The sequence below is a fragment of the Podarcis pityusensis genome (genome assembly GCF_964106645.2).
Source record: "Podarcis pityusensis genome assembly, chromosome: 12".
Lineage (NCBI taxonomy): Eukaryota > Metazoa > Chordata > Lepidosauria > Squamata > Lacertidae > Podarcis > Podarcis pityusensis.
The window spans coordinates 45,951,815-45,976,820 of record NC_138037.1 but is presented as its reverse complement, the minus strand read 5'-3'; the positions used below and the strand labels follow the sequence as shown (position 1 = coordinate 45,976,820).

At 42.7% G+C, this 25,006-nt stretch overlaps 1 protein-coding gene and 1 long non-coding RNA gene across 3 annotated transcripts in view; one reads left to right on the top strand and one right to left on the bottom strand.

Moving 5' to 3' along the window:
• The window catches only part of ZNRF2 (zinc and ring finger 2), a 63,716-nt gene extending 52,181 nt beyond the window's left edge, over positions 1 to 11,535 (top strand). For both annotated transcript variants that reach the window (XM_080975088.1, XM_080975087.1), the window contains exon 5: positions 6,766 to 11,535. The gene's annotated coding sequence lies outside the window, so the exon portion shown is untranslated. The remainder of the gene's footprint in view (positions 1 to 6,765) is intronic.
• A 1,872-nt stretch (positions 11,536 to 13,407) lies between these two features.
• LOC308459634 lies at positions 13,408 to 24,708 on the bottom strand. The gene is made up of 2 exons (XR_013978246.1): positions 24,590 to 24,708; positions 13,408 to 14,136 (listed from the first exon to the last, which is right to left on the bottom strand). It is a non-coding gene; the product is annotated as an uncharacterized lncRNA (long non-coding RNA).
• Positions 24,709 to 25,006: the final 298 nt, after the last annotated feature.

Sequence of the window (25,006 nt, the reverse complement as noted above, 5' to 3'; positions counted from 1 at the left end):
AAGCCATTAACTGTCTGCGGACCACTCCCTGTTCAATATCGCTGGAAAACATCAGATCCATGGCGCGAAAGAACTTCATCGTGTCCTTTAGGACGTCACTATTCGCTGCCATCAGGGGTCTAACCCAGTCTCTCGCCCCCTTTTCAAGATGCCCAATCACGAAAGCCACTCGTGATTCCTCGTCAGGGAATTCATCAAACTGCAGATTGAGGGCATATTGCATCTCTGTCCGAAAGCCATGATAGTCTTTGGGCTCCCCCCCAAACTTCTGCACCAATCCTGGTACCTTTCTGATGAGCTGGGTGTCTTTCCCCTTTTTGTCTGCATCCTGAGCCCTCCTCTCCTCAAGCCTCGCCGTCTGCAGCGCTAGCTGGACCTCCAACACCCGGTACCTTTCTTCCAGGCTTGGACCCGCTCCAGCTCCTGCTTCTCCGGTTCCGGCTGGGTTGCTCATGATGCCTTCTCCTGCACAAGCTGCTCACGAAGACTGTCGGAATGCTGTGATGGGACGATGAGCTGCTTGTGTGTAAAATCCTAGTCCCTCAGAGTTTGGTCAAGTTTGCAAACCTCTGTCTGTAACGGAGCCCCTTAAACATGGCTCCGTCAGTCGCTGGCAGATTCCGACAGTGGTTGCTTTCGGAATCGCTTCCAACATAAAAGCTCCTTAACGGAAACACGTCTTCTGGACTCTCTGCGTGACAGTTTCCGGCGAGGAGTGGGTGTCCCTACAGGAGGTCCTGAAACCTCCCCACTGTTTTCGCTGGAAGTGTCTCTGATCCATCCCTCCAGCTCCCTTTCCCTCAGCTCAGCTCCTCTCCCCCTACTGGTTCCCTCTTCAGCTGCTGAGTCTCTCCCAACCTGTGTGAGCCCTTTCACTTCCCTTCCTTCCGATGGCAGTTCCCTGACAATCACCATAGCCTTGATCAAAGAAGGCCCTTTCTTTTTCCTTTCTCCCCCCTCCCTTTTACTATTTACCAGGTTTCATCTACTATTTCTGCATTCTTCGGTCATCTTAGAAACCACAATACAGATGTGGTGGGAGTGGGGAGGAGTTATGGCACTGAATGATGGGTGCTGCCATTTAAAAATACTCCCTGCACCTCAAGCCTTTTCTGTTGTTAACATGTTAATACAGTATTGAAAAACTAGCATTGTGACAAACGGTGGCTCAATTCACACATAATGCTAAGCCAAACTATGGTTTGGCATGAACAAGCAAGCATGCAGGTGCATGTTTAGAAAATCACAGCCTCTTTGCTCTTCAGCCAGTCCTGCTGTTGCTGTACTTCCAGAAGCTGAACCATGGTTTGGCTTAGCTATACAAGCCCAGCCTTGTAGCTGGTCTTGCTCCAAACAAACCATGAACGGTAAGCCGAGAGCTAACTCCGATTACAGCTTGTGGTTTGCTTGGACCACGACAAACCACAAGCCTGGGCTCACATATAGCACTAAGATGGCAACTGCAGGACCAGCAGGAGGGACAAATTTTCTAAATTTGCAACAACTCACTTGGGCATATTTGGCTTGGCATTGCTTGCAGAGCAGGTTTCTCTCCTGCTCTCTCCTGCTTAGGTAGTCCAAGAACAAAAGAAGTTTTCACGTCCAAATGAGTTATGGAGCTCACTACTTTTTGGCCAAGCCCAGATACATCATATGGGCACTGAGAAAATGGTGGGCAATAGTGGGGAGAATTTGCGTGGCTGCTTCCCTCTTATTTCTCCTTCCTCCTGCCATCATGTGAAACGCAGAAGGGTTTGGCTTCCTGCTGCTCTGTACAGTGGTACCTCAGGTTACATACGCTTCAGGTTACATACACTTCAGGCTACAGACTCCGCTAACCCAGAAATAGGTCCCTCCTGAACTTTGCTTCAGGATGAGAACAGAAATCGTGCTCCGGCGGCGCGGCGGCAGCAGCAGGAGGCCCCCTTAGCTAAAGTGGTGCTTCAGGTTAAGAACAGTTTCAGGTTTTGCATCGGTTAATATCTTAAACTTAATTCTGGGCTTTTTGCCCTGCCAGACAAACTTAGAAATGTCTCTCTGCCACTTCTGAAAGCACTCCGTTTTGTCCAAAACCTGAAGTGTTTGAAATAAGAACAACATCCTTGGCAATACATTCATCTTGATAGCAGCAATTCGGCCTAACAAAGAAAGTTTCAATTTTGACCAACTATCTAAGTCTCTCTTAATTTCTGTCCAACATTTTTCATAATTGTCCTTAAATAGACTTAGATTTTTTGCTGTTATGTTTACCCCTAGGTATTTTACTTTTTTAACCACATTAAGTTCCGTCTCATTCTGAAACCGTTCTGACTCTGTATTAGTCAAGTTTTTCCCCAAAACCTTAGTTTTCTGTTTATTTAATTTAAATCCAGCCACCCGACCAAAGTCATTAATCAATTGTAATACTCTTTTCGTACTGGGCTCTGGCTTCTGCAAGGTCAAAACCAGGTCATCTGCGAAAGCTTTTAATTTATATTGTTTCTGACCGACCTGAATTCCTTCCACCAACCGATCCCTTCTAATCATGTTCAATAGCACTTCCAGAACCGAAATAAATAACAAAGGGGAGATAGGGCAACCTTGTCGTGTCCCTTTTTCAATTTTAAACTCTTCTGTAACCACATTATTAACTATCAGTTTAGCTTTCTGTTCTGAATATATCGCCTCAATCCCATTCTCAAAACCCCGTCCCACTCCCATCTCTTTCAAATTTCCCATCATAAATTTCCAGGAGATATTGTCAAAGGCCTTCTCCGCATCTATAAAAATTAAAACTGCTTTTGTATTTATGTCTGTTTGCAAAAGTTCCAAAATGTCAATAATGTTCCTTGTATTAGCAAACAGATGTCTTCCTGGGAGAAAGCCAGCCTGGTCCTTATGAATTACTTCATTTAAAACTTTCTTAAATCTATTTGCCAAAATGTCTGCAAATATTTTGTAATCCACATTTAAAAGAGAGATGGGACGGTAGTTCTTAAGTTGTGTCTTTTCAGCTTCCGACTTTGGTATTAATGTGATAAACGCTTCCTTCCACGACTCCGGTGCCCTCCTCCCCTCCATAATTTCATTGCTGACCTCCATCAAAGGTTGTATCAAATAGTCTTTCAATGTCTTATAGTACTTGGAGGTCAGCCCATCTGGTCCTGGAGATTTGCCAAGTTGCATGTTCTGGATAGCTTGTTCGATCTCCTGTCGTGTTATTTTAGAATTCAGGGTTGTCCTATTTTCTTGTGACAATTTAGATAGTCCGTTTTTTGCCAAAAATTGTTTAATCTCAACCTCATCTTGTGGCCCTTGGGTGTATAATTTTTTGAAGTATCTCTGGAGACACTTTCTAATGTCCACTGGATTCTGGATGTTTTTTCCATCAACCTCTAAGTTTGTAACAGTATTTAATCTTTGTCTTCTCTTCAACTGCCAAGCTAGCAGTTTTCCACATTTATTCGCCGACTCAAACGTTTTTTGTTTCATTAATTTAACCTTCCATTCAATTTCCTGATTTATCAATTTAGAATATTGTGTTTGATAAAGTTTAATTTCTCTCAGAGTTGGCTGTGACTTCGGATTCACTCTTAATTTCTTCTCTAATTCTTTTATTTTATCCAAAATCTTATCTTTTTTCTCATTTTGTGTTCTTTTCTTCACTGCATTCTGTTGTATCAAGAATCCCCTCATTACAGCTTTGCTTGCGTCCCAGATTATTCTTTTTTCCACCATATTATTCATGTTTATCTCAAAATAGTCCTTCAAAACTTTTTGGGCCTTCTTGGTAATTTCCTGATCTCTAAACAAATTGTCATTCATCTTCCATCTGAAGGATCCAGTTGGTAATAGTGTCATGTCCATCTTTACTGCATTATGGTCGGAGCAGGTCTTTGGGCAGATTTCCACTTTTCTAACCTTAGGCGCCAGGCCTCTAGAAATCCATATTTGGTCGATTCTTGTCCAGGTCAGTTGGGCTTCAGAAAAGAATGTTCCCTCTCTTCCTAGTGGGTTCTTTGTCCTCCAAATGTCAATCAAATCCATATTGTCAATCATTTCAAAAAAGGTTTTAGGTAGTCTGCCGTCTTTTGTAACATTTTGACTTTGTGACTTGTCCATGTTAGTTGATACGACCCCATTCATATCTCCCATCATTATGATGTTGTTGTAGTCTAGATAGTCCAGCATTGTCTCCTGCAGCTTCTTGTAAAATTCCGATTTCCCTTCATTAGGTGCATAAATTCCTAATATCAGCAGTTTCTCTCCTTGATATTGTATCTCAATAGCCAAAATTCTTCCATGTTCATCTTTAAACAGGAATTTAGGTGACAGGCTCTCTTTTGCATATATCACCACGCCTCTCTTCTTAACTTTGTCCGAAGATACAAATTCCTGACCCAATCTTTTATTTATTAACACTTTTCTATGGAGCCTCGTCACATGTGTTTCTTGTAAACAAATAATGTCCAATTGTTCTTTTTTTAATATATGAAATATTTTCTTCCTTTTTTCCGGAATGTTACAACCATTAATATTCCAGCTCAACAGTTGCAGAGACATCCTGAACTATCTGGTTATTTTTCAAGGGGTGGTATCTTCTCAGGGTCTTCAGGTTCCACAGATGCTGATGTTGGTACTGGCGTTGCCTCAGGCCCAGAAGGTAGTTCAATTCTTTTTTGAAGGTCCTCTCCGTATGTAAACAGAAATTTGTCTCTCTCTTCAAGTGTTCTCACTTTGACCTTTCTCCCTCTAAAGGTAAAAGATAATCCTTGGGGAAATTCCCACCTGAATGGAATTGCGTTGCTCCTTAGTAGTTTAACAAGTTCAGAATAGGCGGCTCTAAGATCAAGCAGTAGTCTTGGGATATCTTTATAAATTTCAATTCTTCTATCCAACACCTCCAGTGATTTTACAAAGTGTAGTCCCAAAATCTTATCCCTTTCCTCCTTTGATCTCAATGTTATCAAACAGGGCTTTGCCCTGCCAGACTTAAAGTTGTATTATGAAGCCGCAGCGTTCTGCTGGCTAAAAGACTGGCTACTTCTTGAAGACACTGATGTGTTAGATTTGGAAGGGTTCAACAATACCTTTGGATGGCATGCATATTTATGGTATGACAAGGTTAAAGCAAATAAGGCCTTTAAGAACCATATTGTCAGAAAATCATTGTTTAATGTCTGGACAAAATATAAAGACTTGCTGGAAAATAAAACACCAAGGTGGCTTTCACCTTTGGAAGCCAAGGCCCGAAAAAGACCCAATATGGAGGCTAAATGGCCAAAATATTGGGAAATACTAGAAAAGGATGGAGACAATTGGAAATTGCAGAGTCTGGAGAAAATGAAAGACAAAGTGCGAGATTGGTTACATTACGCTCAGATTAAAGAAGTTTTTAAAAATGATAAGAAACTAGGGTTCCAGGTGGAGAAATCGAAATTAGAAACAGAATTGTTAGAACCAAAGATTAAGGTACTTTCAAGGATGTATAACTTGCTGTTGAAATGGAATACACAAGACGAAACGGTTAAATCGGCTATGATAAGGTGGGCACAGGACATTGGGCATAATATCATGTTTGAGGACTGGGAGAGGTTGTGGAGTAATGGATTGAAATTTACTGCATGTAACGCCCTGAAAGAAAATGTAATGAAAATGATTTATAGATGGTATATGACCCCAGTCAAACTTGCTAAAATTTACCACCTGTCTGATAATAAGTGTTGGAAATGCAAAGAGTGCGAGGGAACGTTCTTCCACCTCTGGTGGACTTGCCCTAAAGTGAAGGCGTTCTGGGAAATGATTTATAATGAACTGAAAAAGGTATTTAAATATACCTTCACTAAGAAACCAGAGGCTTTCCTTTTGGGTATTGTCGGCCAAGGGGTGGCAAAGAAGGACCAGACATTTTTTATGTATGCAACAACAGCAGCAAGGATACTTCTCGCAAAACATTGGAAAACTCAAGATCTACCCACACTGGAAGAATGGCAGATACAACTGATAGACTACATGGAACTGGCTGAAATGACCGGCAGAATCCGTGACCTGGGAGAAGAGAGGATTGAGGAGGACTGGAAGAAATTTAAGAACTATTTACAAAAGTATTGCAATTTGAGTGAATGTTAAATAAGATGCTAGATCAAAATAACTGAGCACCACTAAATTTAGAAGTTTTTAAGAAAATAAGTAAGACTGTGAAATTTAGCTTCTTCTGAGAATTATAAGATTAGGAAATATAGAAGGGATATAAGAATTTAAATAAGATGATAAATTGCTGACAAAATGTTTTAACGATGAAAATGGGAGCGGGAGATGTGAGGAAGTCCAAAGAAAATGTGAAAATATGTTAAGATCAATGTTACATTGTTTATTATGTTTATTTTTATTGTAAAACTTAATAAATTGCTTTAAAAAAAAAAAAAAAGAACAGTTTCAGGTTAAGAACGGACCTCCGGAACAAATTAAGTACTTAACCTGAGGTACCACTGTATGTGGGACGGGGTAGCACATCTTGGTGGTAAATTATGGGAAATGCCAAGGAGAAAAGTATTCCTTCTCAAAATCCCCAATACACCACTATTACAGGATAAATACAAGTGAATCGTTTTCTCAGTATCAGCTGGTTCTTATGGCTGTTTATACACACAAGGGCAATTTATTTTTAAGTGGTGTCCAGAGAGACTCATACTCCCCCCCCCCCCCGAAAAAACCCAAAACTGCTGTTTATAGAACACACTCCATTTCCAAGAAAGTTAACTTCCTTCTCTGTGAATTTCTTTCCAGTCTCTCACACTGATCATCACGTGTAAAGGATTTGGCGTTTCATCTTCAGATGCCGACGTGAGACTGGACTTCTGTTCACTTTGTACTGGAAAGTTAAGAGGGAGATGGAACACGACACGGGACAAGTGATGCGAAGCTGGAAGCTCAGTGTACCGACACTCAGCTTAAAGGAGACACAGGGATTCTTGAAAATGCTGCACATCCTGGAAAAGTCCTCTTCCCACAGACTTTACGGACAACATTTTGTATCTACAGGCCAAAGTTACTAACTTTCATTTTATTTTTATTTTTTATTTTTAAAAGAAAACTGTCTACAGAAGCAGTTTGTTCTCATGTTCTTTCTTGAATGGAAGCTGTGTGCTCCGGATCAAGATTCTGGGACATTGTACAAGGAAAATGCCATTTTGGAGTTGGAATCCGCCCCACTCCCACTGTGTACCAGGAGCTTGGCATTGGGGGTAAAGGCAATCTATGAAGTACATACAGTTAAGCGGTGTGAACTTCCTCATGAAATTTTGCACCCTTTATGCTGTTCACATTTTTTCTGTGAAAGAATGCAACATTCCTTGACTTAGGATTTTTATTTTTATTTTTTAAGTAAAGCTTTGCCAGAGTGCAGCCCAAAGAGCAAAATGTAATCAAGGCAGATCATTAATTGACGTCGTTGATCAGGCTATAGAGTTAATTGAAATCCGCATACTGTGTTCATTTACTAAAATTCACCTTTACTGCTTGTGGATATCAATGCAGCAACAAAACTTAAAAAAGAAAAGAGAGAGAGAGCATAATTTAGCAGCTATGCAATATTTTTTAAAATAAATTATAGGGAAATAAGAATTACCATCTCAAGTGCTGCCAGTTAAGGTAATTTAACGGGTATTTTTTAAACATGTTTCAGGTAGTTATTTTCTTGTACTACTTTAATCTCCAGGCTGTTTCTCTCTAGCTGAGTAGTCACAAAGGTGGGCAAAGTGATACATTTCATGGGGATGGGACCTGGATTGACTTTTGTCTGTTTTTTTTAATTATTATTATTCAAGGTTGTCTCAGTGGCAGATCATAGTAGTTCATGTTCAGTGCTGTTAGCCAGGCTTTTGACAGTAGCTATAATTCTGTACCCAATTGCTCATCCTTCATCCCATTGATATAAATGGGTTTAAACATACATAACTGTGAGCATTCGTTTGAAGGAACCACCTATATTTCTTGAACCAATAAAACTTTACACTACTGTGGCTTACCATAAATTGAAAAATGAGGGGTATGGGATAGGGTAGGGAAGAAGCTCACTAAGTAAAATTGTGAGCTGTTAAGAATATATCTGTTTCCACACAAAAAAGGGACCCGTTTTGGAAGCTGTTAAAAGTACCTTGTAAAGTTTGTAACAAAAGCGTTGAATAAAGGTGATTGAAACTTTTCACATGTTTATATAGCAAAAAATAAGATGTATTTCACATTATTTTGTTCTTAAGAATTAAATTATGCTTCTGTTAAGACTCCCCCTCCCCACCAAAAAAAGTGGCAAATGGAGAAGGGTTAAGTAGCCCACTTCTATGTCTGCCCTGCAAATGTCTCCCTCACCCCACCTTGCAAGGCAACCTGTCTTTGCCACCCAATACCTACTTCTGTCAAATGAAAGGAAGCAATATGGTGGTTTCTTGTAGCTTTAGGATATTGGATAGAGAGAGAAAAGAGTTTTATTAGCCTGTAGGCAGCCTGTTACTCCTTCCTGGTATCTCAAGTTCTTTTTACCTTCTGACAGTAAAGACTTGCATTCATTGGCTTTAAATTATGTCTCCATCTCATGTAACAGCACTGTGTCGTACCGTTCAGGGACTTTCCCTCCCTTGAACTTAAATCAGATCTTTTGCTGCAGCTGCTGGGATTCAATGATTTTTTTTTCAGGGATCATTACTGCTGGTACCAGACACTGAGGTTGGGACAATATAAGCAAGGCAGTAATTTAAATGTAAATGTACTTGTGATTTTCTGCACTAACTTATCGTTCTCCACCTTTCCCAGTGTCCTGTTGGTACTTTACATTTTTAGATTTACGTGTAACACTGGTATACAGGAGCTCTTAGGAGGAAGAGTTAATCAATATACCTATTCATATATCAGGGAGCCAGGATTGGCTGTGACTCTTGAGCAACCTGGAGTTTGATTCCATGTAATTTGTAAATGGCCCTGGAATGTGAATATTTCAGACTGGGCACTTTTCAGTCTGGTTTCTTCACGTATCTATTAACTGAAGTACCTTTTTCCTTTGAGGCCTCAAAAGCTTTTATTCTATTCAGTCTCCTTACACACAAAAAAGCAGGTGGGTCCAGAAATATATGTTTATATTGCTTGCTACTCCAGTACACTTAAGGAAAGAAAAGGAAGAAACCTGTCTTTTACTGTCATTTATTCTCTTGGCTGGTTTTGAGCCAGAGTGGGATTTTCCAGATACGATTTTGCTTTGTCAAGCAGACATGCTGGTATGGAAAGTCCCCACTCTGCATTGCCAATGAGCTAATCTCAGTGTTGATCTTCTTGATAGCATAACTTGCTATTTATACTTCCTTGTCTTAGACTTTAAGCTTCAAATCTCTTTCCTCCTTACTTCCTCCTTCTAAGTCATTGCACACTGCAGTCTTGAGCCTTATTCTGCCCTGCCTCTTTTATTTGAGCAAACTCTTTTGTTGACCTCAATTAGCACTCCATTATACAGATCTCGCCAGAGGAGAAGCTTTTCCCATCATTTTGGCCCAACCACTTCCTTGTGTCCAATAGTAGCAGCTTTCTTTAGATGGCTCTGGCTTCTGATCCAGCCCTGTGCAATGAAACTGAAAAGCTCCAAAGTGCAGCCAGCCAGGTTCGGTTCTTAAGTACGGTGTTTGCTCCGTGTTCTGCTGGATATATTGAAAAGACAGTAGTGCATTGTTCTAAATTAACTCAGTCAGGAGGCCAAATTTGCGGTTGCAGTTCAGAAGCAGAACAATGTAAGTTGCTGCTGTTGGAAAATTCTCAGGCTGCTGGAAGGCATTCTCTAGAGTACATTGGTATGTTTCGTGCCACAGTGGTGGAAACTGTAAAAGTAATGCAAAACAGTGCTGAAGACTCAAAGCTGTCCAGCATTTATTTGGAAAATTGACTTGCTTTTGGTACTACTTTTTTTGTGTCTCTGAGTTGCCAAAAGGCAAGAATCCCTATCTGCTTGAAAGAAATGGCATAAATGATGTGCAGACTTTGCTTGCTGTCAGTCTAGTTCTTTATATATGTGGCATCTGTTTAAGTGTTTCAGAAGTTGCTTCAGCAAAGATTTTGCTTTGCATTCCAGCCTGCAAACATGAATTGCCAGATTAGTTGGCCACAATATTAGTTGACTGATTGATGGAGGTAAATGTTAGATCTACTGGAACAAACGTTAAGCAGAGATGCAGAGGGTTAAGGGTACTGTTGCTCATTTTTGAGGCTATTTTTGGATCTGGATTGTGATGGGGGGAAAGGGAAATATTTTAAAGATGACCTTCTAATAAGTCAAGGCTTTTTAAATGAAGTAGTTGGTTACTTTGCACTTCTCTTAAACATCTCAAAAGATACCCAATACTGAATTTTTCATGTATCCAGATTCTGTGGATTTATCATTCAGAAGGCATCAAACAACTAGCAAACTGCTTGCCCTTGTTCCTACACATGGCGACATACAGAGTGAATCCTCATTGAGTCCTTAAACCCCTTTTCGTTAGACAAAACATTTGCACTTTTTCTCTTTTAAGTGTCGTCAGTGGCAAACTATTGTTCATGCAAGTTGCAAAAAGTGGCTCCTTCACAAATTGTATGGTCTGCGGTTTCAAACTAAAAACCTTCAGGGAATCCTTTTTCTGTTGTCTTTTTTCCCCCTTTTCTTTGCCACCAAGGAGCCACTGTGCCTTGGAAAGAATTCTGAAATTCTAAGACAGTTCACATGAGGTACTGGCCAGTCTCGTCAGGCCTTGCCACACCTTCTGACGAACTGAGGGAATGTCCTCTAACACACCCAGAACTTCATGGTAGGCCAGGATTTATAGTGGGTGGTAACAGTGTCTGAACAGAAAACTTCTCTGCCCATATCTTCTCATTGTATAACATCTAACAGACTTCCCAGTATTTTCTGCAGCATAGCATGCAAACCACCGGGATAAGGGATGCACTCATTAAACAGGGATGAAATATTTTATTTTCATGTATGAAGCAAGATTGCACCTCCCACCATCTCCCCAGCTTTGAGAAGATGCAAGAATAATTTGAAGAATGGCGAGGGGGAAACTAAGCAGTTAGAAGGCGCATTTGAGCATAGTTAAGTTGGAAGGCTATCTTTTTACCAAGCAACGATTCAGGACTATCTGTACTGACCAAGAGTGTGTGCTCTTCAAACCATTAGATTCATGCTATGAATCAGCTGTTTGGACTAACTCATTTCCACAACACGTTAGATGGAACTGTGAGCAGGACGCAGCTTAATGTTTGGTAGTGGCAGTGGGCAAGAAGTCTTCCTTCCTTACCCTGCTAATAAAACAGAGTGCAATTAGCGACGTCTAATGTAACACGTTTGTAACTTTTTTAACTGAGCTGTATGGTTGGGGAAATGAGGATTTTTTAAAAGGTTCATCATGTACTTGGTCTGCCGGTAAATGATCATTGATTCCACACCCCCCCCCCTTTTTTTAACTGATCTAGGTTGTATGTTTTAACATTCCATTTGTGTAAAATAATGTACAAGAAGTTAATAAAAAAAATTGAAGCACACTTTCCATTATGACTGGGTATCTTCTGGGCTTTTTAAAACAGGAAACTGAACTCTGATTTTCTGTTGTGTTTTTGGATTTTTGCTGTTAGAAAAACATGTAATGAAGGAAAAGTGGGGTGTATCTTCAACTGCGCCCTAACTCATTCTGGTCCCTATTCACCAGCTGCTATGGGGCAATGGCTTAGTTGTAATTACTATTATTATTTATTAAATTTGTATACGTCACTATACCGACAGGTCTCAGGGCAGCTCACAACATAAAAGCACAATATAAAAACACAAAATGCATAATAAAAATAATCCCTCCCCTCCCCAAAGCATTTTTAAAGGGCATTGGATATCAGTCAGCCAAAGCCAAGGTTGAAGAGGAACATTTTTACCTGGCACCTAGAGATGTATAATGAAGGCAGCAGACAAACCTCCCTGGGGAGAGCATTTCACAAACGGGGAGCCACTGCAGAAAAGGCCCTGTTCTCGTGTTGCCACCCTTGGGATCTCTTGTGGAGGAGGAACATGCAGAAGGACCTCAGAAGATGATCTCAAGGTCCAGGTAGGTTCATATGGAGAGATTTGGTCCCTGTAACTATCCTCCATTTCTGCCATCAGTTCCAGGTGTTCAAATCCTGCCTTCACCCCATGCCAAGAGCCCACACTGTCTAGTAGAGGGGTCGGCAAGGCTTACCGGGCATGGGCTGGATCACTCCCTCAGAGATCCTCCGTGGGCCGGGCCAGTGCAGCACAATGCCAGAAATCGTGTCTGCACATGCCCAGATGCTGGAAATTGCGCCTACACAGAAGCGATTTCTGGCGACGTGGACATGCACAGGCGTCTGGGCATGTGCAGAAGCGATTTCCGGAGCCGCAGAAGAGAGTCGCCACACTGTGCCGGTTTAGTGCTGTGCATGGGGACTTGCCGAGAGGGCGGCTTGGTTCGGGGGTGGCTCGTGGGCCAGTTAAACAGTCTCTGTGGGCCGGTTCTGGCCCATGGGCCTTAGGTTGCCGACCCCTGGTCTAGTACCTTTGGGGGACAGCCCTGTTTAGGGAAGTTTTTAATGTCTGATATTTTATTGTGTTTTTAATATTCTGTTGGGAGCCGCTCAGAGTGGCTGTGGAAACCAGGCCAGGTAGGCAGGGTATAAATAATAAATTATCGTCATCATCATCATAGCTCAGTAGTAGAGCACATATTTTAGCAGTGTAATCCTATGCATGTTTATTAAATCAGGAAGCATTGTGTTTTTAGGATTGCAGCCTAATCCTGGTTTAAGGCCCCAGATTCACTTCCTAGTGTCTGATTTAAATATATGAGAGAAGAGAGAGAGAGAGAGCTGCGAAAGAACATGAAGAGGAGTTAGAACAGGTGCTTAGCAGCCTGGTCCAACTTGGTAGAAGGCAGTTTGGAACAGAAGACCTTTGCGGTCCCTTCCAACTCTCAATTCTATGTTCTATAATTTTGAATCTGTTCTAATAAAGGCTCTGCAAACCTTGCTCAGCAGTTTTGCTAGACACCTTCCAGGTTTACTGACCATAACTTGCTGCACTAGGCTCTGTTGTCAAGGAAGCAATGTGATCACACAAGAACTGAATCCAATTGGAGCTGGATGGGTGGAGCTAGGAGCTGGCTGGGGATTAGTGAGGAATGTTACACAATCTCCAGTTCATCTGCCTCATCTGTGCCTCTGATCTCTCCCCTGTTGTCTGTCCAAACAAGAGTCCTAGCAGAAAATAAATTGTTGAAGAGCGTTCTGTATGAACGGGGCCAACTCGTTAAGATTCACTCCTTGTCCGTTTGTTAAATGCAAGCCTGCAAATGTTCAGTCTCTGCACCGCTTGAAGAAAGGTAATATGAAAACTGTCGCAAGGCAACTTAGCATAATTAGAAATTAATTTTTTTAATTGCATTTGGATAAAACAAACCCTTTCGTTTGCTCGACCGGCTGATCTTCTGATCTTTAAATTCCCCTCCTTGCTAAAAATGCCACAACCCCACCACAGTTCTTGAGACAATGCAGAGGCAGGGAAGGAACCTATTGCAACAACAGAGAACCATAAAATTGTAGAGTTGGAAGGGATGCATTTGTCTCACACAAAGATGGAACATGCATTGTCGGCACGACACTCTTAACTTCCACAGTTCTAATGCTGCATGCATTGAATTCACCCTTATATCCTCAAAAGAAAACTTACCTCTTAGCCTATGGCTACTGTGAAACCTTTTGAAACTACTAGCTTCCGCTGGCAGCCAACATTATTTTTTATTTATGTATTGAATTTGTATAGGGCATAAGTGGGTGTTGTTGTAAACAAAAATTGCCCTTTTCCCTTATGGGGTATCCAAGAGCCCATATAGAGTCCTTACATAGGTTCCCTATTGGTAGGAGAGAATAACAGAGGCCAACCAGAGAATATTGAGAAGCAAAGCAGCTAGTAAGCTTGATCTTTATTGATCTGTTGCAACAGGGTGCTCCCCTCACCCGCAGGAGAGAGGAGGAACCCAGAAAGATGGCGCGCAAGGCCTTATAAAGACTTTTGAAATTGCCACCCTGTAGATCAAGACCACCCCCAGAAACATCATACATACATCACAGAAGGGGTGTAACCTAAGACCACCCCCCAGATACATCACACCTACATCACAGAAAAGGCGGTTTACAACAGAAATTTGAATGTTGTTTTTCTCCTGTCCTTGTTTATCTCCTGTCTGGCAGGTTATTTGATTGGATACCCTGGGGAGCCTGGCCAGTCTTTTGTAATGATAAATATTTAGTTCCTGGGCCATGTCACAGGCTCACACCCTATTCATATCTTAAATGTGCCCTTAAGACAGGATTTGTGAGGAAAGAGACAATTGGGAGGTTTCCCACTTTGACCTTGTAGAGAAAACATTTACTCAGTTTAGGAATCAAAATGGTTCCAGGTTGGTCTTCCTGTGCTGATCTATGTAGGTGCTTGGTTGGTACACTTATGAACATTAGCATATATCTAAGACCATAAAATTCCTATCACAGTGTCTTCTATTGCCACTGGCTATGGTTCCCCGTGAAAATCAACTGTGGGCACCCTTGATAGTCGGGAGTAGCCTTGTTCCGACTTTGCAAAAGGAAATTATTCCAGTCTAGTAGGTGCAGAAGTTCATGTGTGGAATTTAAATGAGCACCTGTGGCCTCCTCACCATCTCTCTCTCCTCTATGTATTGGCTCTGCCTTCAAATTACGAGGGTTGTGCTTCATTGGTCTAATGTAGTGTACGTGCCTGTAGACTTGCTTAGATATTACATTCCTTATGCCAGGGATGGAATGGGGCCTGTTGGCTGGACTTAATCTGCGTATAACGGGAAACCAGGGACAGATGAATAATATCGCTCGGAGTGCAGTCAGCCGGAGAGTTTCCTGCCTTCTCTATCACGCACTAGAAGGGGAAGATCAACAAGCTATCCTTCTAGGCCTGATGGGATACGGGAGAATCTTGTGTCAACATCATACCTTTTTTCGGTGCAACATGCCCACCCCTCCTGCCTGCCCTCAAGCAAACTGTGGCATGCAAAACCAAAGAACTTCAATCAGCTTGCAAATTGCGGTTCAGCAAAAGCGCTCCTGAACAAGCACAGATGTGTCAAAGCCACAAAGGTTTTCTACCCTTTGCTGTCTGTGCGCAGCACTTTGGAGCGGCAACCAGCCCGGGTTGCACCCTCCGAATTGCGCTGCCCACTTTTTGTGAATTGGGTGGGACCTGGAGAGGTGGTCAGGTGCTTTACACATCACCGGGGAAGACAGGCGAACTAATGCCAGCGTACACGGGTGGCGCTGTGGGTTAAACCACAGAGCCTAGGACTTGCCGATCAGAAGGTCAGCGGTTCAAATCCCTGCAACGGGGTGAGCTCCCGTTGCTCGGTCCCAGCTCCTGCCCACCTAGCAGTTCGAAAGCACGTCAAAGTGCAAGTAGATAAATAGGTACCGCTCCGGCGGGAAGGTAAACGGCGTTTTTGTGCGCTGCTCTGGTTCGCCAGAAGCGGCTTGGTCATGCTGGCCACATGACCCGGAAGTTGTACGCCGGCTCCCTCGGCCAATAAAGCAAGATGGGTGCCGCAACCCCAGAGTCGGCCACGACTGGACCTAATGGTCAGGGGTCCCTTTACCTTTTTTTACTGGAAGAAGCAAAGATCACCAGTCTTGAAGCAATGATTCTTCAACATCAACTTCGTTGGACTGGTCATGATGTGTGGATGCCTGATGATCGTCTTCCAAAGCAACTACTCTATTCCGAACTTAAAAATGGAAAGCGTAATGCTGGTGGTCAACAAAAGAGGTTTGAAGACTCTCTCAAGGCAAATTTTAAAAAAAGTAGTATAAAAACTAACCTCTGGGAAACACTGGCCTGCGAGCACTCCAGTTGGAGAACAGCCTTTACCACAAGTGTCGTGGACTTTGAAGACACTCAAACTCAGGACGAAAGGGAGGAACGTGCTAAGAGGAAGGCACGCTTGGCAAACCGTCACCGTGATCAAATCCCGCCCGGAAACCTACGGCCCCACTGTGGAAGAACCTGTGAATCTAGAATTGGCCTCCACAGTCACTTCTGGACTCACTTTTAAAACTGTGTTTATGGAAGACAATCTTACTTGGCTATGAGTGCTTGCCAAAGAAGAACCATGTGAATTGTTTGAAGGATATCATATCAGCTTTTGGCTGTGCAGCTTAACTATCCTGACCAACCTGTTGTGCAAAATCAACACTTTATCTCCAGGAACAAACTCCCTCAAGGTAGAATTTCTACCATGAAGAAGTCATGGTATTCTCACCAGACTTTGTCAAGGAAATTTCTGCTGGCTCACAAACTTCATCAAACTGATTTACATTTCCAATGACAGGAACACATTTCCTCAACACATTGGCTAGACATTCACCAAAAAGTTAACCCTTTAGGATCTGGCGACAGCTCTTTTTGCTGCTGAGCTAAATGCTTTCAGAAAGCAAGATCATTGCCTATAAGGCAAGGTGCAAACATAGCATTTTCATGTACTAAAACTGGTAAGGACCCTTTAAAATCTTTGTTTTGACAATCCACCCGGGCTAGACTGGTTTTTACTGCTTGGCCCCCATAGGGAGATTAGACCCAACCCACAGTTCTGCTACTCCTTAATTGCCCAGCTACTTACAACGGTTGGGTGGTGAGGAGCATGTTGAAGAATGATTAGCTTTGAGCAAGTGGTTTTGAATTTGTCCTAATCCCTCTGTTGGTTACTAAGTAATGGGTAAAAGTGCAGCTGTGTTTCAGTTTTGAGTGTGGAGCAAAGTGGCTTGATGCTTTTTCTCCACAAGGCTACGTAAAGCATCTGGGGTTGGGGTTAGGGGCGCCCTGTCATTTGTCTTGGCCACGCCACTTCCTGTGCCTCTCTAGGAGGCTGGAGCTTTAAACAAGAACTGTTGATTTGCAGGAGATGCCTTGATGTAGTACATGTTTTGTTCCATTTCAGACTTTGGATCAAAGCACAGTGTCTTTCTTCCTGTGACCTGTGTGTGTGTACAGTGGTACCTTGGTTCTCAAACGTCTTGGTACTCAAAACAACTTGGAGCCCAAACACTGCAAACCCGGAAATAAGTGTTCCGGTTTGCGAACTTTTTTTGGAAGCCGAACATGCTCCGTTTTGAGTGTTTTGCTTCCAGTTTGAGTGCCACACTTCTGTTTTGAGTGTCACACTTCTGTCTGTTTTTGCTATTTATTTTGCGTTTTTGCTTTTGCAGCTCTTTTGTTTTGTTTGTGTGACTGCGGGGAACCCAGTTCAGCTACTGATTGATTGATTGTGCTTTCATTTTATGGAACAATGGTCTCATTAGATAGTAAAATTCATGTTAAATTGCTGTTTTAGGGGTTGTCTTTAAAAGTCTGGAACGGATTAATCCATTTTGCATTACTTTCTATGGGAAAGTGTGCCTTGGTTTTTGAATGCTTTGGTTTTGGAACGGACTTTCGAAACGGATTAAGTTTGAGAACCAAGATACCACTGTATGTGACTGGTTCTTTTTGAAGCCCTTTTCTCCCTCCCCTAGCCGATCCCAATGACAGTTGTATCACTTTGCCTTCCTGCCCACCCTGGAGCAAAATGCTCCCGTTTTAGGCTATGCTAGCTGAATTTCTTTAACACGATGTTTCAGAATGACTCCTCTTCCTCGCTCCATCACCCGGGTGAAACACAAACGCATCACGCCTGTCGTCATTGCTCCGTTTCCCAGCAAGAGCACGCAATTTACAAGTGTGATAAATGGTTGTTATGTGGGTCTTGACGTTTCCTGCCAAGGCAGAATTTCAGAAGCCACATCGCCTCCCTGCGTGATAGGAGTTCTATCACACAGTTATCAGCACTTTGAGGATCTGTAGCAGGCAATGATCTGCGGTGTGATGGTGAGGTTTGCAGAAGGCTCTCCTCACCAGCAAATGGAATATGGAATCTGCTGACTTGGGTAGCTCTGCATTAATTTGGTAGCTTTATTTTGTTATTGAATGCTGTCTTCAGAAAATTGCTCAGTGGACTTGTGCGGCATACTGGATTGGGGTGAGGGAGGAGCTAGTAGTGCAAGTTCTTAAAAGGATTGGGAGGGCATCAAATCAGAGGAAATGTGGGGCACTTATTGTACTTTTGCTCCAAGAAGCTCAAGGTGTCATGCATTATTTTGACCTATAAAGCCTTAAACGGCTCAGGACCGCAATACCTCAAGGACTGCCTCTTTCCATATGAACCTACCCAGACTCTGAGATCACCTTTTGAGACCCTTCTTTGTGTATCTCCTTGAGAGGTCCGGAGGGTGGCAAGATGAGAACGAGCCTTCTCTGCAGTGGCTCCCCATCTGTGGAATGCTCTCCCCAGGGAAGTTCACCTGGCGCCTTCATTATACACCTTTAGGCGCCAGGCAAAAACGTTCCTTTTTAGGCACAAGATGTAGGACATAACATAATGATGGCTGACTGGGAACAGTTATGGACCACAGGTATGAAGTTCACGGCATGTAATGCCTTAAGAGAGAGTATTATGAAAATGATATACAGGTGGTACATGACAGCAGTCAAGCTTGCAAAAATCTATCATTTGCCCGACAATAAATGTTGGAAATGTAAAGAAACTGAAGGTACATTCTTTCACCTTTGGTGGACATGCCCAAGGATTAAGGCTTTCTGGGAGATGATTTATAATGAAATGAAAAGGGTATTTAAATATACCTTTCTGAAGAAACCAGAGGCCTTTCTCCTGGGCATGGTCGGCCAAATGGTGCCAAAGAAGGACAGAACTTTCTTTATGTATGCTACAACAGCAGCAAGAATACTTATTGCAAAGTATTGGAAGACACAAGACCTACCCACTCTGGAAGAATGGCAGATGAAGGTGATGGACTACATGGAACTGGCAGAAATGACTGGCAGAATCCGAGACCAGGGTGAAGAGTCGGTGGAAGAAGATTGGAAGAAATTTAAAGACTATTTACAGAAATATTGTAAAATTAATGAATGTTAGAATGATGTCGGAATGAAGTTAAGTGGTTTTAGCAGCAATGTCATAAAGGTGTATGCAAAAATGGATGGTTAATAGGTGAGAATCTAAAGCTATAATATATTAAGTTAAAGGACTAAGACAAAAACAAAGAGGGAAAGGAATTGCTGAATTAACCAATTGAACCGGAATACAAAAAAGGGAGGTGAGAGGAGGTCAGGAAAGTAAGGAAATGAAATGTAAGATACGAAAGGATAAATTTGTTTCTAAGTGTTCTTTCTATATATTTTTTTATACTTTGCATTTTGTATGTTTTTTCTCTTTTTTTTCTCTCTCTATATTTTTCATTGTCTTTTATGTAATTTTTTGTTTTTGAAATCTCAATAAATATCATTAAAAAAAACAAACAAACGTTCCTTTTTAACCAGGCCTTTGGTTGATCTGTTTGACATCCTATACAAAAATAATAATAATAAGGGACACGGGTGGCGCTGTGGTCTAAACCACAGAGCCTAGGAGGAAGAAAATGGGAAAGCCTTTCCTTTGTCTTTTGCTTACCTGTCTTTGGGGTATCTTTATGTATGAATAGGGTGAGCCTATGACCTGGATTCAGGAATTAAAGTATTTACCACCACAAAAGAATGGCCGGGCTGGCCAGGTGAAGCAATCAAGTAACCATTATCACTATCCTGCCAGACAGGATTTGTGCTGTAGCCCACCTCCTTCTGTGATGTATGTATGATGTTTTGGGGGGTGGTCTCTGACTACAGAGGGACGTGGGTGGCGCTGTGGGTTAAACCACAGAGCCTAGGACTTGCTGATCAGAAGGTTGGCGATTCGAATCCCCACGACGGGGTGAGCTCCCGTTGCTCGGTCCCTGCTCCTGCCAACCTAGCAGTTTGAAAGCACACCAGTGCATGTAGATAAATAGGTACCATTCCAGCGGGAAGGTAAATGGCATTTCTGTGCGCTGCTCTGGTTCACCAGAAGCGGCTTAGTCATGCTGGCCATATGACCCGGAAGCTGTATGCCGGCTCCCTCGGCCAATAAAGCGAGATGAGCACCGCAACCCCAGAGTCGGACACGACTGGACCTAATGGTCAGGGGTCCCTTTACCTTTACCCTTTAAAATTGTGGCACTGTTCAGGGGCGTGGGGCATGGTATTGGGCTGTTGTTTTTATTCTGGTTATATATGTTATGATCTTTTCTGTGAACCATGCTGAGACCTCTGGGTATAGGGCAGAATATAATAATAATAATAATAATAATAATAATAATAATAATAATAATATCCCTCCCGTTCCCTGGTTCCTCACAACAACCCTCTGTGATACAATAGGCTGAGAAACTATGACTGGCCCAAGGTCAGTCCCTCTGTGAGCTTTATGTCTGAGATCAGAATTTGAACTTTGATCTCCTGGTCCTAGTCTAACATTAACTACTGCTACACGCTGACTGTGTACTATGTTTATAAAATAATAATAATAATAATAATAATAATAATAATAATAATTTATTATTTATACTCCGCCCACTCTGGGCGGCTTCCATAGAAACCAAAAATACAGTAAAATATCACACGTTAAAAACTTCCCTGAACAGGGCTGCCTTAAGATGTCTTCTGAATGTCAGGTAGTTGTTTATCACTTTGACATCTGGTGGGAGGGTGTTCCACAGGGTGGGCGCCACTACCGAGAAGGCCCTCTACCTGGTTCCCTGTAGCTTTGCTTCTCGCAATGAGGGAACCGCCAGAAGGCCCTCGGCGCTGGACCTCAGCGTCCGGGCAGAACGATGGGGGTGGAGACACTCCTTCACGTATACTGGACCGAGGCCGTTTAGGGCTTTAAAGGTCAGCACCAACACTTTGAATTGTGCTCGGAAACGTACCGGGAGCCAATGTAGGTCTTTCAAGACCGGTGTTATATGGTCTCGGCGGCCGCCCCCAGTCACCAGTCTAGCTGCCGCATTCTGGATTAGTTGTAGTTTCTGAGTCACCTTCAAAGGTAGCCCCACGTAGAGTTTGGAGACCATGTCCAGGGAATCTAGCCAAATGCAAAACTTGACCCTTAGAAACTCCCTGTATTTTACTGCTTGCCAACCTTGGGTCTCCGAATGTTGTTGGACTCCAACTCCCATCATCCCCATCCGGCTTAGCCCAAAGGTCAGGGATGATGGGAGTTGTAGTTCAGCAACACCCGGGAACCCAAGGTTGAAGAACATTTGTTTTGATGGCTTGTTTCAGTTCCCAGTTTTAGCCATCACCAAAGACCAAGATAAGGTTAGAACAACAACGCATACATTTGCATGTCTGTAATGCAGTCAAGATGGGACGCGGGTGGTGCTGTGGGTTAAACCACAGAGCCTAGGGCTTGCCAATCAGAAGGTCGGCAGTTCGAATCCCCGCGACGGGGTGAGCTCCCGTTGCTCAGTCCCTGCTCCTGCCAACCTAGCAGTTTGAAAGCACATCAAAGTGCAAGTAGATAAATAGGTACCGTTCTAGCGGGAAGGTAAACGGCGTTTCCGTGCACTGATCTGGTTCACCAGAAGCGGCTTAGTCATGCTGGCCACATGACCCGGAAGCTGTACGCTGGCTCCCTCGGCCAATAAAGCAAGATGAGCGCCGCAACCCCAGAGTTGGTCACGACTGGACCTAATGGTCAGAGGTCCCTTTACCTTTACTAATACAGTCAAGAGCGATTTGCTTAATACATTCACTTGAAACAACAAACGCTAGTACAAATGTGGCAACTTCCCTCACCCAAACAGTATGAAAAAAGCAAGCAGACCAAAAATGGCGCATGCCATTTCAGTTGATAGAAAACCCTTTAAAAAGCCAGCAAAATGTTTTTCTTCTACAACTTGCAGCAGTAGATAGATATAACAGAAGTGTAAATTTTAATGGGATTTTGGATGACCTACGCTCTTAACACAGAAGACTGACAAGAGTACCTTCCCTTCCTCAGTTATACTATTGATCTTCCAAGCCTGGCTTACACCTGAGTAAACTGCATTTAGGAGTAACCGGACATTTTACAGATATTTACTTGCTTGCTTTTAAAAAAAATGTATAACACATTTTTAGACATTTACTTATTTCAGGTCCAGGATAGTTTACAAGCTCGGTAAATCTCTCTGGATAAATATGTCATAAATTCTGGTTTAAACCCTTCCTTAAGCCCTTGGCAGGAGTCACAATTAGATTAAAGCAAGCACGTGGGTGGGGATGAGTATGTTAGCTGCCCCCCCCCCCGTCACTTTATGAATGGCAGAGATCTAAAGAGGGGAGCATTGGTGGAGGTTCCCTGCATGCTTTATTGCACTGATTTTTTACCCAGTTCTAAAATGTGTGCATAGATGGGGGGAAGTGGAGAGTCTCCATGGTTTTTGCTGGCTCCCCAGTTCAGACCTTCCACAGGAATGGTGATAGGTGAGCTGATGCACTCAATTTCACTGTCCTCGCCTTTTATGTGTTTACCGTAACCCAGTTTAATGCTTTAAAAGGACTTTAGCCTAATCACGGTCACTCTGAAGGGACACATTTGGCAGTATCTAGATTTCTGGAGCTTTTGAATTATGGTGCTGGAGAAGACTCTTGAGAGTCCCATGGACTGCAAGAAGATCAAACCTCTCCATTCTGAAGGAAATCAGCCCTGAGTGCTCACTGGAAGGACAGATCGTGAAGCTGAGGCTCCAATACTTTGGCCACCTCATGAGAAGAGAAGACTCCCTGGAAAAGACCCTGATGTTGGGAAAGATAGAGGGCACAAGGAGAAGGGGACCACAGAGGACGAGACGGTTGGACAGTGTTCTTGAAGCTACTAACATGAGTTTGACCAAACTGCGGGAGGCAGTGGAAGACAGGAGTGCCTGGCGTGCTCTGATCCATGGGGTCACAAAGAGTCGGACACGACTAAACGACTAAACAACAACAACAACAGATTTCTGGAGCAGGCTGATTATGTGTCATTGCCAAAGCATAAAGGGTCCTTTGCAAACTTAGTACGGCTTGTTCCAAGTAACACTTTTTAAGAAAACAAAAATAATTCAGATGCTTTTGCTTTTACAGTTGTACCTTGGATCTCAAACGCCTTGGCTCCCGAACAAATTGACTCCCGAACGATCGAAACCCGGAATTGAGTGTTCCAGTTTTCGAACTTTCTTTTGGAAGCTGAAAGTCCGACAGGGCTTCCGCAGCTTCTGACTGGCTGCAGGAGCTTCCTGCAGCCAATCAGAAGCCACACTTTGGTTTTGGAAGTTGAACAGACTTCCAGAACGGATTCCGTTTGACTTCCAAGGTACAATCAACGTAAAAAATGTACATAGCCATAGGACACAATGGGGTTCGTCTGTAATTCCATTTCTGTGGACAGAGAGTGGGCATTCTCTGATAGATGCAGAACAAAGAGACATTTGGTCTTTCAATATGGAATTGCTCACTGTGTCTCTTATTAAAACAAATATTCTGATGTCTGAAATAAGCATGCTTTTCAATTCCTGTTTTCTTTATGCTACAGATTTAATTGATTAAATACTGACTGCCTATCCCTGGGGTTTAAAATAATAAAAGCAGCTTCACTTTAACTTTTTTTTTTTTAAAAAAAAGATCTTGCTGGGCCCAGCATCAATGCCTGGCTCAAGATAAAGGTTTGTATATTCACGTGCCAATGAAAAGACAACCCAGTTCCAGCAGGAGACTATTGCATGATTGCATTCTTTGCTCAGTTCTCTTTCAGATCATATTCCCTTGGCTCAGGATATTCTGGCCTTTTTGTTTATAGAGGCTTTCCTATATAGAAGGGGCTCGCTCTTCAAAAAATAAAATAAAATAGAAAGGTCATAATCATGCGCTCCACTGCAGTGCAGTTTGCGAATAGCCTTGCTGGGCAGATTAGGTATTCTCTCTCAAGGATGATATGTTATCTACCCTGTCTGCTCTTCAGCTTTGTGCCGAAGTCAAAATCCATTTGCAAAGTACAACATCCTCTTCTTGGATTGCAGCCCACCACTCATCTGCACACGGATCAATGTTTGGATCTTGGCCTGTTTCTTCTGAGGGAGCTAGGGCTATCGTTTTTTTGGCCTGGCCTATTATGGATCCATGTGTGACAGCACAATTTATGAATCTGAATCAACGCAGAGTAGCCCGAGCGATTGTAGATGCCAAGGAAAAGTGGCAGCAAGAGGAAAGAGTGTCCTTAAACGCTTCATACTGAACTTTCAAATCCATCCATACCTAGTGAATCAGATTTTTGCAGAATCCTACAGTGTGGTAGGAGACCTCTGTTGTAAACAAAAATCTGCCCTTTTCCCTTATGGGGTATCCAAGAGCCCTTACGTAGGTTCCCTATTGGTAGGAGAAAATAACAGAGGACAATCAGAGAATATTGAGAAGCAAAGCCGCTAGTAAGCTTGATCTTTATTGATCTGTTGCAACAGGGTCCTCACTCACTACACACAGGAGGGAGGAGGAACCCAGAACAATGGCATGCAAGGCCTTATATAGACATTCCCTGCCCTGGAGCTCAAGACCACCCCTCCATACATCATACATACATCACAGAAGGGGTGTAACCTAAGACCACCCCCCCCCCGATACATCACACCTACATCACAGAAAAGGCGGTCTACAACAGAAATTTGAATGTTGTTTTGCTCCTGTCGTCGTTTATCTCCTGTCTGGAAGGTTGCTTGATTGGATACCCTGGGGAGTCTGGCCAGTCTTTTTGTCACAGGCTCACACCCTATTCATATCTTAAATGTGCCCTTAAGGCAGGATTTGTGAGGAAAGAGACAATGGGGAGGTTTCCCACTTTGACCTTGCAGAGATAACATTTGCTCAGTTTAGGAATCAAAATGGTTCCAGGTCGGTCTTCCTGTGCTGATCTGTGTAGGTGCTTGGTTGGTACACTTATGAACATTTAACATATATCTAAGACCTCAAAATTCCTATCACACCTCAAAGCCATCTAGTCTACATGAAACTTAGCAC